Here is a 10410-nt window from a genome sequence, read left to right as displayed (position 1 = left end):
AGACGGTTAAATCAAGAGATTATAACAGAACCACATACAGGAGAGCACTGACATGATGTGCCTAGGTATAACATTGTTGTGTCTAATACGAAACTGCAGTTTTGGCGAGTTGCTGTACAGAGGTGAGCAGGCTTGACTACAGTGCTCGAGCGGTGTGCTGCTGAGCAGACGAAGTGAAATTTTAACGAAGCTGCCTTGCTATAGGGTTAAGTCGTTTGCACCTCTCGCGGTTTGTATGTCTGTCCGGCTGCGAGCGCAAGTATTATCGGCAAAAATCCCTATCTCGCTTCCTTTCCTCCTCACAGCACCGCTAGAGCGCTCTAGACGAGTGTGTTCACCTAAGTACAAGCCCTTCAGCGGCAGTGCATAACACACAAAGACGAAACCAGCGTTCCTTTCGCCTTCATTTCTTTTGAAGCGAAAAGCTTCACTAGGCTCTTCAACACCGGGCTTCGCGTGAGCCACACTACAGATTTGCCACAGCTGCGCATGCGCGAAACCGAGTGACGTCACGCGGAGCGCAGGCGGTCGCTGCTGCCGCAGCCGTCGTAGCCACCGCGCGCTGACTGTCGTCTGACCGTGAAACCGAGTGACGTCACGCGGAGCGCAGGTGGCCGCCGCGCGCTGCCTCCGTCGTCTGACCTTTCGCCATGGAAGGAGGAGAAGAAGACCCAGAAGTGGTAGCGTGGGAGTTGGCTCAAAAGCAGCGAAGATATGAGAAGTGCAAGGATAGACAAGCGGCTGAAACGCCAGAATCACGAGAGGCACGCCTTTCTAAACGCTTTTCGCTTCGAGATATCCAAGCTTAACACTATTGCTAAGCCTCAGCCCAACTTTTGTTTTTGTGCTTGTGCTTGTTTTGCGTTACGCCTGTTTACAGCGTCGTAACAACCGCAAAGTGGTCGCCAAGCAGCTCTTGTATGGAACGCCCCGCCAAAGACGGGCTGTGTTAGTTCAAGCTTAATTTAGCTTGCTTATTAAAAGCGAAACATCTTGGCACCCTCCTCAGCCGGTGTTTCTGCAGCTATAGCTGACCTTTGAAATGGCCGAAATTTGGAAGCCAACGAAACGAACGCAGTGATGTGAAGGATCAAATCTACTGCCACAGAGGGAGATGTAGCTTAATAGCAGGTGATAAATTTATCGATTTCCTTTCCTTCCTTTTTTCCTTTTTTTCTCTCTGACGGTCATCAAAATTCCCGCAAGGCTTTTCCACGGTCACTGGTCGCCGTCTTTATTTTTTCTTTCGCGCCGACGCGTCATTGGTCAGGTTGTGGGCCTTCTCTGTTACTGGTGCGTTCACCATCCAGACTTCCTAACATCGACGGATAAATGCTACCGAATCGTATTTAGCACAAAGACGCCAGCCGCGTCCCCATCCGCACTTCCGACCGCCGCTTCGTACGATCCTACAGCTTCGCTAAAGCGGGGTTTTATATGCATGTCGTGTGGTATTTCACATGATATGGAAGCAGTGTCCGTGTCTGCGTGGGTAGGGGTAGTCGCTGCGGAACCCATTCACGCTCTGGCGTCATACCCTTAAAGGCGGAGCTTAAGTGTCACCCCATTTCTTTTCTTTACAGTTGAAGTCCCGTTTATGGATCGGCGTTGCTTTTACCCTTTTACCAACCACTATGCTTTCCGGATGGGGATGGCCGACAGTCCTGCCTGTGAGAGCTGTGGTTGTGAGGAGACCATCGCTCATCTTCTCTGTGAGTGTCCTGCATTTTCGAGTCCAAGACATACACTGTGTTGTGCCCTGGACCGCCTCGATCCTCGCCCATTAACAGAGCAAAAGATCCTCGGTCCGTGGCCACAGCAGTCGACTGCCCTCACGGCATACAAGGCACTCTTTGCCTACTTGATAGCGACTGGATTGAGTGACAAATTGTGACATCGGTGTGCGTGTGTGTTATGCCTTTTTCTCCTTCTCTCTTCCTCCTTTCAGTCTCCTAATTCCTCTTCCCCAGTGCAGGGTAGCCAACCGGAACCCCTTTCTGGTTAACATCCCTGCCTTTCCCTCCTCCTCTTTATCTATCTATCTTATCTGAAGTCCGTCTGCCTATATGGGAAACGCTTCGCTGTAGTCAGACACAACTCAAGAACGAAGCGGGAGGTGCCCCCTACAGCCAATGGCGTCGACCGATTTTCACGACGCCGCGGTTAATCCAATTAAACCGTTGTTATTCCCCAATCATCCGCCACCCCCTGCGATTTCACACTAGCAGGCCCAAGGGGATCGCTCAAGGGGGAGGATCGGTCGACGCCATTGGCTGGAGGGCGCACCTCCCGCTTCGTTCTTGAGTTGTATCCGACTATAGGTGTGACGCGAGTCGTATACAGCGTCGGCTCCACACCGAGCGCGGCCATCGCCCTCCGCTTCATCCTACAGCAAAGTGGGAAACCGGCTGTGTGGACTGCGCCCAAGACTTAGTCTTTCCTGCTCTGTGTCCTCATGGGCTTACGCACGACGAGCGTCATGAATCACACCCAGTCTAACTAAGATTATTGTTGTTTTTATTATTAAGCCTTCTTGGAAGATTGGAAGGTAAGCAGACAGGAAGACACACATACCGTTTATATTAATGTTAAAAGTTGCACGGAGAAAAACGCACATAGTCGTGTCGCATGACGAAATAAAACGATTTTTGGCTCAGTGAAATAATCATTAAATAGCCATGCTTGCTAGCAAAAGTTGAAGATGAAAATGCGTAAACTGAGTTCCTAAGCCTAAAAAAAAAACAGACTCATCGGCCATCATCCTCTCAGTGAATTACCAGAAGGTCGCTGCCGCGAGGCATCAGCGAACGAGAATCAGCTTCGCTCATAATATACGCTGCGCTTATAAAGAAACATAATGCGCCGTTACAGGGAGCATACCGATCGAAGTAGACTTAAAGCTCGCGATTCTCTATTTTGCTGTTGTTATTGCCCGGATTGGTCGTAAACAGCAAGCCTTCTGTAACACTAGGGGATTTTTACTGCAGGCAGCTACAAAGCAGAAAGGGCACTGACCCCCCCCCCCCCCCCCATTTGCACTTACTGATCTCGCATGCACCTGTAGGCAGATGTTTTATAAGTGCTCTGCCTGTGTACGATGGCCGCCTTCTGAATCTCCTTTTGCGGGTTGCCGATAATTAAATGTGCGGCACTCTAATCATTAAATTCCACATTTCCCTGTTTCGTCTTCTGAGCACATTAACAAGCATCCAGTCCTTAAGTACAAAACAATGCGTTGCTATGTGCAAAGGCTAATTAAAAAAATTTCAGCGTCAATGCCCTCGACTGCAAAGTCAGCTAACGGCTCAAGTCTCCCGAACATAAAAGAAAAATATAATCGAGCAGTGGTCTAAATAAACGTCCCGAGCCTGTTCAGGGTCGAGCTCGGTCGAAGAACTGGTAGTGGCTGGATATCTCTCAGTTCATGCTCTTTCAAAGGTAGAGTAATAAATACCAGGCCCTCAAAACGACAAGTAACTGAAAGAAAGCTTGAATGTTTAGAAATAACGTCTGCCGTCGCAAAATAGTCACCATTTCGCAGCCTCATATTGAATCCCTCCTGCAAGAATTCGCTTCGTGGGACACGTCAAAGCTTCACGCTACGAAGCTCTGAGCAGATGCGCAACGTTAATTAAAACCGTCCTCTCCTCATCAGCACGTGAACGACATCAAACGCCGTCATTTTTCTTCGCCCTGTGCCCGGCGGTCCAGCGTACTTTTCCCGGCCCCGGGTTTCGACGTCACGCGGGCCCCAGACCCCACGCGCCTTCCTTCCCCTACCAAGCGGACGTCACCCCGGGGCGACTCCAGCGCCGCCCCCAGAACACAACACAAACTCAAAAGCGTACAGCCAATGCGGCGGCGCAAAAAAGTTCGGCTCAAGATTCCGAACGAAAGGAGGGAGAGGCAGAGAGAGGGAAAAAAATGGAGCGGTAAGAAAGAAACGTCAGCGCGCCAAGCGGTCGTTCCGCTGAGGAACTGAAACGGATTAGAGAAAGCCGTTGCTTTCGTGTTGTATTGTCATGTCCCGAATGATCGCTTTTAGCGGTAGTGAGGATCTCGACGCGTTACTTGTTTTGCAGCGCCGAGCTGCTGGCGCATTTTGAACACATCTTCATTGGTGATCGTCTGTAGAATGCGGCGTCGGCGATCCGAATTTTCCCGCCCGCGCCGCCTCTTTTGCGGGGCGCCCGCTGATTGGCCGAGAGGCGTCCGGGGCTGAGAAAGCAGCGGTGAGGAGGAAAGGCCGGTGGGAGAGGAGTGCGCGGCGCCGCTCTTCTCGCGTTCGCAGGTGAAAGACGTCCGAAGCCGGCGGGCACATGGCACTAGTCCTCGACGGCGTCTCTGTGCAGGCGGCGGCCGCAGACCGCTCAGCCGCGGCAGCTTCGACCACGGCCAGGTCGCCGGCCAACTTCCGTTGGGACAGTTGTGACCAAAGTGCGTTGGCGTGAAGCGGCAACGTGACAGCGTCACGTCGTCTTGCCGAACGTCTTGTGACTGGTCCGGGTGCAGGTACTCTCTCTGGTGCGCGTGGCATCGCTCTGAGCTTTCCCGCAAGTTCCCTGCTTGGAGAAACTGTTTTTCGGAGCCTGAGAGCATTGCGGAGTGGTACATTGGTTCTGTGCATCTCCACTGCGAGCGGTGCGCTGAAGTTTTGAACGAGCGAAACTTCAGAAGCAACGCTTACTTTTTCGTTAGTTTCTTGTGGGCTTGCACAGGTCAGCGTATATCCGAGTGCTTAAAACAGTGTCACGTCAGCTTAAATTACCTTCTAGTGTCCTGTTACCTCACTTAGTGAGAGTGTTAACGAATCAGAAAAAAAAAATCCATAGTCTGCAGAGAGTGCCCCGAGGAAAACCAAAGATGGGAATGCCATGACAGTCTCCGCGTACGCTTCTGCTCCCGAAGTACGGATCTCCCTACTCGCTCCTATACGGCGAATCCTTGCTGCAACTATCAGCCGCTAGGATTCTGAGGATCAGCTCCCCAGAGGTCCCGCTCCAGGAACTGTCAACTATATCCCTGTCACCGCGGTCCCTCAAACCTCACGTCTGCGCTGCTCGTGCTTAGCTACGCCTATACCAGCCAGCAGAGGTGCAAGTGAGCCAAGGCCGACTCTACTGACGGCGGCTCTCCGTGTCATGGAACGGCGGCCGGCCGGCGCAAGAGCTACAGAAAGCTTCTGCTGGTAAGTGACTTTTTGTGCAATACTCTGTGACCTGAACGCTCTCTCGACGCCAGTGACCGGAGCGATTCGCTCGACGCATCGCTCCACTTCGGCCGTCACTCGCTGCAGCTGCCTCAAGAACCGGTTTCGTGGTCCGGTCCTCTGCCACGACTGACGGCCAGAGAACATGAAGCCAGGCCAATATGATCAGTTTATCTCAGCTTTGAGAGCAGGCCCCGTTGTAGAGTCCATCGTGGCGGAAAAGAACCGTCAGCGGTAACCGAAGGAGTCGGAAACGAGAGCGCATCTCAAAACACGGCCCGTTTTGAGATACGCCGTCGTGTTTCCGCATCGTGTTTAACGCGAGTCGAGAACGAGCTGCTCGATGAACCTCACACACGATGGGAGCGCAGATACACTTGGCGAGTGCCAGTGTTTATGCTTTGTTGTAAATTTACATAGTAGCGGGCGCAGCGCTGTCATCCTCCAACGCAACTCGCTTGCTTTTGCAGCACCGTGATCATAGTTTCGTTTCGTGCTCTGTTGGTGCTGAGAATGTTGTCGCGTGGAACATAAACGGCGCCTTGCTATTTCAGAAGGGCTGTCGTCGCGAAATAGTAAGGCTTCAGTCGAGTAGACGTCGTCAGCAGCACTGACAAACCAAAAAGGGAGCATTTTAGAACACCAAAGACAGTGTGTCGGCAATAGATTTCATCAAATCACATAAAAAAACAACAACTGAGAAACAAAAGAAACTTAATCTAAACATTGCTGTCTGTAGGGCCTGTCTGCCTGTAGGGCCAGTGTGGAAAACTTTTCTAAGCATTGTTCTTGTTTCCGCAAACAGCTCATGTAGTATTGTTATCGCGTGGAAACAGGACGCAGTTCTGCAACTAAAGGGACTCGCTAGCAAGCTGTGATCGCTACTTGATTAATTTCTCATGCAGCGAATATCGCTTGTTTCGGCTGCGAAATAACGTTTTAAATGTTGAATGTTGTGTTTGGTCTGGACATGTCGAGAAATCCAATGCTGGAAAGGCAAACCTTGACGTGTAGAACGTAACGAAGCTGTTCAGTCCTGAAGCGTGCTGCGCGAAAAGGCGAACGGTCTAGAAACAGGAAATACACGCGCTCGAAAGTGCACCTTGGGCCGTGTGTTTTTGCCTTTTCCTTTCGTCTTTTTCAAAGCGCACTTTCTAGACTCAATTCGGCCAACTGGCCAAACTTCCAATTCGGCTAAGAATTTCATCATTCACTTAAATGATGTTCCTTACTATGTGTCCGTTTTCAGCTCCGAACGCTTCGCCAAGCCCCCGTCACGTCCTATCGCGAGTTTGATCTATTGTAATATGCGAGAGGGGCTGCGCGAACTCTCTTTCATTTTTTTCTTTCGTTTTTATTTTTGCCTATTGATCAGCTGTTATCAGGCGTGCTTCCATACTTTCTCCGCTCGAGCAAACTGAAACCGCGAAACAATGAGCTCGGCGTTATCTGTGTTTGTAACGATGTGTTGTGCTAGAGCGACGCTCCAAGCCGTGCCGTTATGCTTGCCGGGGCAACTGCGTCGCAGACTGGCTTCTCCGCACGCCTTTCCGAACCAACGGGAAAGGAATCAACGAGGGGCAGTGGTCGCAACTCGTTAGCGATTTAGACGCTCAATTATTTCGACACTCCTAATGCGGAGCGCCTCACAAAGTCCCGGAGCCGAGAAACATGCACCAAAACCGCACCTCCGACACCACACACAGGTGTTCTTTTCCGCTGCTGTATAGCGCCAAGATTGAGAGAGTTACCGGTGCTTTGTCAGCGTCAACCAGCGTTCGGTTCTTCTACAAGCATCCCCTTCAGCAGCACCTTGACGCTTTCTTATCGTGTGGAACTGAACGACCGCACTTTTCCCGTTAAGACACATGTCTGGACTCCTTGCGGGGTCTGCGCGAATAGTGGTTGCAGATAAAGAGTTGCGGCGTGGTTGGTGAAGACTATTTCCTTGGTCGAAGCTGAAATGAGTTACCTCTTTGCCTTAGTCTTGTTGCGACAGCCCGCGTTGCTTTGAGTTCTATGCCACGCGTCGTTATCCCGTCCGTCGAAAACCTTCATACCACGCGCAGTTTTACTTCTCGTTAAAGTGTTTCAGTGTTTTGCAAGCTTAATAAGTGTTTGTTTTTCGTAGCAGAACATCGTAGGCATTACGTCACCTTCCGTTCACAGTCCTAAACTTCAGTTTCACGTCCCTCTTCGAATAGCACGACGCAATCCAAGGCGCTAAATACCGCTGAGCGATAATGGAAGAGTGTTCGGTGACCTCCAGTTTCTCACGTGCAGTGAAAGGATCAGCACGAGAGAAGGAAGTGTCATTTAAATCATATTATTTTGCTTGCATCTGCTAGTAAATGAGATAGCTGAGGTGCGCAGTACCATGGGCAGGTAATGTTCGTGTCGTCACACCGGTCCGCGCTCCTGTGCAATGAACTCAGTGGAACGAGTCGGCGAGCTATTTCCAGCACGTGTACAGTATGTGTCACATTCATACGTAAACGCTTCGTTACGACCTCGTATATGAATCTTCGGATGCAGAAACTACACGACAAAACACATCGTGAGTTAAAATATGACTCTCGGCATCCGAAAAGTCCATTCCAATTCCTAACCAAGAAAAATTGCTCAACATCTGCGGTCATTTGGAGTGATGTGATCGATCACTGGCGGAATGGTCGTCCGTTGTGGTCGTTTGCTACAGCAGCGCTGGTAAATCGACGCGCTTTCCCTTTTCGTCTTAAACTGCCGCGTAAATGATACCGTCATTTGATCGCTGCGTAGTTAACCTGACCTAAATGCGAGGCTGTAGGCCGAGAAAGGAGTCCGGCACACGCCGTAAGGATATAACGTGACGCATAGCCGCAGTGCAAGTGACGCCCCGAAGTGAATGGAGCAGTGGTATCATTCCTACCGCTTCGCTTTCGTACGCGCATTCATCAGTTGCCGCCTCATGCACGCGTTGCGCATGTACACGTTGCTCCAGTGAAAGACTCGGTGCATAACACTAGGCTGTCTCCCTCTGTACGCACTGGCTGCACATTTCGCCGAACATTGAGAGCGAACTATCTTCAAAACAGCTCTGGCAATCATTCGCACCGGGCCGTTAGCAGTTAAAATTACGACGTTTAGTCATAACTGGCACGGGTGTAGGTCGCAGCGGATGCCACATTCAGCACACGTGTGAGGCACCAGCAGGGACTAGTTCACATTTCATACCTTCAGGAACGGGGTGCGTTATAGCGAGCGAACAGAGCATGGATGGGAGAAAAAAAAAACGTTACGGGCCTCGGGAAGCTAACGGGCGATTCATACTGACGCGAAGTTTCTTGCGTGAAACATTGCACTTGCTCGGAAACATTTCACTGCTAAAGTAGAGTAGTCAGCAAGTCCCCTTTTGCGGGGCTAAGCTCAGACAAAGAAATTTTACTGCGCGTCGTTTCGGATGTAAACGATCTACGCAGAGAGGGAAAGAACCTCGAATGAGTTCTGTGCCGCGCGTTGTGGTATCGCTGCCAGGTGAGAAAGAAACGGGCGAGAGAGTGCGAAACGAATATAGGAAAACTGATGCTGAGTATGGATTTTTATGGCTCAAGGGCATCTGTGGCCAAAGAGCGCCATGGCACAAAGTGTTTTCGACTACTCAAGGTGGGGTCAAAGAGCCATTTCCCAAGAATTTCACCCCAGATAAGCCAAGAACCAGGCCAGGGGAATGCTTGTACCTATTGAATTACCGGTGGGTGCCCGGCAGCACTGGTGGTCGAACCCCGCACCTCCCGCATGAGAGGTGGATGCTCAACCACTTGGCCACCGAAGTGTGACCTTGTGGTAGAGAATCCGCCTCGCATTCGGGAGGTGCTGGTGTGGCCAAGTGGTTGAGCATCCGCCTCTCATGCGGGAGGTGCGGGGTTCGACCACCAGTGCCGCCGGGCACCCACCGGTAATTAAATGGGTACAAGCAATCCCCTTGCCTGGTTCTTGGCTTATCTGGGGTGAAATTCTTGGGAAATGGGTCTCGGACCAAACCGTTGCCTTGACGGATCAGTGATAAGTTCCGCCGTCAAGCAACGCTAAATTCGCCTCGTGTGGCAGAAGCCCAGCTTCTGGCCCTTTTACAATTTGCCTGTGAGTCTACTCTCGACGTTTGTTCCAAGCCCACAGGGACGGGATTTGAAGGCGGAGGCTCCTTTGCCAAGCCATGCAACCCTAGCAAGCCGAGCACCAGACCGGGACATAGCTGGTACCCATTTTGAGGAAACCGGTGGGTAACCGACTGGCAGCGGGAGTCGAACCCACTATCTCCCGAAGCCGAAGCGGGTGTTAGGAAAACTAGCTCAGAAAAAGTAAGAGGAAATTTAGTGATAAACAGTTCGGGAAAGACTCAAACACAGATCTAGCCTGAGTCGAGGAGTCAAAGCGCCGCTCTGCCAAAAACGTGTCGAGAATGCTTGACCCTAGCCTGCCCAAAAGTGGTCAAGACGTTCTCGATAGTATAAACATTCTGCTGGTCCAGCTTGTTCCGCATATTTATTGCACAGGAGCGCCAAAACCAGGAGGGGACAAAGTGGAGAACCACTCCCACCTTAGGCGTACTATCAAATAAGTGTTTATTTCTTATTTTCGCGCAGTCTACGCACCATGTCGCGAGACGAGTTCGTAAACGTAAAAAAAGTGCAATGATATAAATGCGAAGATGCCTATACAGTCGCACATTTCAAGCCTCTTGTATACAGCAAGGTAAGAACGTTTATTTGCTACATTGCTACAGCACAGATAAGAAATTCATTTCGGTAGAGGTGAAATGCTTAGAAACCTTTGTGCTAGCGATGTCGGTGAACGTGTGAGAATCTCAGATGGCCGAAACTGATCCGGAGCCCTCCACCACGACGTCTTTTACTCTCTGCCTTCTTTCACCCCGTCATATGTTCCTTCCCTCAGCATCTTCATGTTTTTTCAATGTAGTTTTTAAGCACAGAATGATTTTAGTTCCCATCATTCTTTAGCTCCAGCAGAATGGTGGGTCTAAAGATTATCATGCAGAAAACTAAAGTAATGTTCAACAGTCTAGCAAGGAACAGCAGCTCACAATTGGTAGCGAGGTACTGGAAGTGGTAAAGGAATACGTCTACTTAGGGCAGGTAGTGGCCACTGATCCGAATCATGAGAGGAAAACATCTAGAAGAATAAGAATGGGGTGGAGCGCATAT

General features: G+C 50.6%; 1 protein-coding gene across 1 annotated transcript in view; it reads left to right on the top strand.

Moving 5' to 3' along the window:
• The first annotated feature begins 4283 nt into the window (after positions 1–4283).
• The window catches only part of LOC144113830 (sodium-dependent noradrenaline transporter-like), a 106540-nt gene continuing 100413 nt past the window's right edge, over positions 4284–10410 (top strand). Inside the window, exon 1 of the mRNA XM_077647171.1 lies at positions 4284–5188. The gene's annotated coding sequence lies outside the window, so the exon portion shown is untranslated. The remainder of the gene's footprint in view (positions 5189–10410) is intronic.

This window comes from Amblyomma americanum, chromosome 1 (assembly GCF_052857255.1).
Source record: "Amblyomma americanum isolate KBUSLIRL-KWMA chromosome 1, ASM5285725v1, whole genome shotgun sequence".
Lineage (NCBI taxonomy): Eukaryota > Metazoa > Arthropoda > Arachnida > Ixodida > Ixodidae > Amblyomma > Amblyomma americanum.
Note: the sequence above shows the minus strand (reverse complement) of the source record. Positions and strands in the feature narration are given on the sequence as shown.